Source organism: Pteropus alecto, unplaced genomic scaffold, assembly GCF_000325575.1.
Source record: "Pteropus alecto unplaced genomic scaffold, ASM32557v1 scaffold182, whole genome shotgun sequence".
Lineage (NCBI taxonomy): Eukaryota > Metazoa > Chordata > Mammalia > Chiroptera > Pteropodidae > Pteropus > Pteropus alecto.
Genome location: NW_006433946.1, coordinates 4299210 through 4302060, shown reverse-complemented (window position 1 = coordinate 4302060; position 2851 = coordinate 4299210). Strand labels below are relative to the sequence as shown.

Here is a 2851-nt window from a genome sequence, read left to right as displayed (position 1 = left end):
GCTTTGCCTGTAGAATGATTGAAGTAGTTGTGTTGTTTTTACAACCCTTCATATTTAGGGTGCATCACTGCACTTCAACTGCTGATGACACAACACTACTTTGTTTGCTTGTAACCCAGTCACTTGTCAAACATATCATAGGCTTCCGTGTATTGCAGATCTGGTGCTGTAAAAATTGAGATACCACTCAGAATTGAGATACTACTCAAAGCAAAAGAGTATTACTTTTATTATTTGGCAATGAATTATACCTAAGACATTTTCTACCCCAAGAAACAGAATTATCTTCAAAAGATAACTAATGACAACCAAACGCCTTATTATCAAAACAAAATCACATCTAGTTGTGTTTTCGTTTAGCATTGTTTAGCTTGTGGAGTATCTTATATGTATTTAGGAAACTAGACAAAGAGGAAAAATCTCTTCAATGCTTGACTTTTAAAAATTGTTTCACTCTATGGGATTATATACCTTGGCAATAATTATTTTGGTAACCCAATCACACATGTTCACTGTTGCTGTGTTACTCTGTAAAAGGTAACTAAAGAGAGCTGAGTGGCCACTGGAGATGCCTGCCGCTCTGGTACGAGGAGTGTAAGCGGCTTGATGGAGTGGGCTATGGACAGCTTACACTGGAGACAGACTACAGAACACCACGTAACAGAAGTGGAAGTCCAACTCAAATGCAGGACAGCCTCACTGAACAACCAAAAGTGTCAGCTGTACCCAAGGCAATCTCAGCAGTACCAAGTACCAGTGGTAGATTTCCAGGTGGAACTGAGACAGGTATTCTTAGCTGAGACACCAAGAGGTGGTTAAAGCAGTACTGAAACATCGAGGTAGCTGATTCCAAGTAAAAAATCAGCTGACGATGTATCGATGTATTTGAATCAGCTGGCAATGTAATAAGAATATTATCCATGACAAAAAAGGTAAAGAATCTTCAAAATTTTTTTAAGGATTCTTAGAGGTATAGTTGCTGATCACAGACATCTTTATTGTCTGAAAACAGGAAATTATCTTTATCAAAATAGATCGACCTAATTTCAGTACTCCTTTTATAGAAAAGTCTAAGGGCCTATGACCCAGAGGTCTTGGCATAGAAGATGCTTTATTAATTTATTTGTGTAGCTGATTTTTTGGCAGTTCTAACTAAACCAGGGTTTAGAATACAATTGATTCTTGTTATTCAAGGTAATGTCTCATAAACATAGTCATATTTTATAACCATTGCTCCTAGCAGTGCATAGATAAAGTTCCTGCGAGCCTCTGGTTATATTTCCGTCAACCAATCAATATATAACCTTTTTTATGTATGTTTCTGTTTAAATACACCTTATTTAATATATTTTATTGATTCATTAATGTTGGATTCATAGCCAACAGTACTATACCTCATACCTGAATGATGCCTAACTAATATATGATTTTCTTTGTAAGTCCCATCACAGCTTTTTTTGAAAGAGCTTCAACATTATGCTTGGGAGCCATTCAAAACAGCAAAATCACCAACAGGAAGCACAAAAAGGTGTGAAAAACTAGTACAAATTAGAATGTTAAGAGGATATTTGTTTACAGTAAGATAGCTGAAACAAGAAAGCCAGACGTTGCCTTATTTGGCTTTAGCTTGGAACCTTCACATTGGTGACTCAAATTTTTCACCACTGGGCATGTTCACAAATGACAGAAAATGCATAGCGAGTATTGATTTTGAAATATTATTTACAAATAAAGTTTAGCAGAGAGGCAAATTCTCAAATACAAAATCTGCAAATAATGAGGATCAATTGTACCTGTTACGCAGTGACTAATTTTTATACTTTTTACTTTTATAATGACTAAGTAGTTATTCTGTACTTGCAAAGAATAAATTGTTTAGAAATACATAGGATTTTGCTTAAATTTCCAATTTTGCCCTTGGCCATTTATTTTAGAGAATCAATTTGAAAAAGAAGTTTGATTTGCTCCCAATTTAGTAGAACATTATAGTTATTTTTGTACCTATATTCAGAAGTTCAATAGCTAAGAGATTATAAATCACAAAGATGAATGGAAAGGCAATAATAGGAAGAGAAATCAAGGAAGAAAATATCCGTTCTCAGATTTATAGTCTTACAGTAGTTTTAAAGAGCTGAGATATACTTAATCAACACTTGTTGATTGGACTTAACTTCAACTTTACTTTACAGTTTATAATTGATAATGGTCTGAGGGACAGGAGAGATGTAAACATTTATTTGAAGATAATAACACCATTAAGTTAATGCTCTGACACACTATAATGACAATATTTGGACCATGCTTTATATAAGCTCTGTTCTCAAGTACATAGAATAAGCCAATATTTAAGATATGAACATTTGATTCCCTATAAAATAAAAATAGTCTAACAGACATTTTATAAAGTGTGCTCTGTTGAAGTGTATTATTCTGTATTGTCAAGAGAGCATATACTTTGATTGAAAGGCAGTGAGAGAAAATAGAGAATGACTTATATACAGTGCTTTTAAGCTCTTGACAGAAAGAGCTCAAGCAATATGTGGTCACTCAAGAAACTTCAAAGGGGCTGGTATCTGAGTTTGGGAAGGGTGGAAAGGAAATATAAAGCTAAGATGACATTTTAATAAAAACTTTAAAATATAAAATCATGACTGTGTAAAATTGTTTTTTAAAAAAAAGGAGGAGCAAAAAATGTGAATGTTTAAAAACGAAAAAATAGAATTGGACTGACACATGTGGACGACTAAAGTCTCATTAAACTAGCATTTATTGTCTACTGCTATGTTACTCTGAACAAGACCGATTCCATCTGATCTTAAAATCAAGCAGGGTCAGGCCTGGTTAGTACTTG

General features: G+C 34.0%; 1 pseudogene; it reads left to right on the top strand.

Moving 5' to 3' along the window:
- The first annotated feature begins 606 nt into the window (after window positions 1-606).
- On the top strand, window positions 607-819 carry LOC102898079 (annotated as a pseudogene).
- The last annotated feature ends 2032 nt before the right edge of the window (window positions 820-2851 follow it).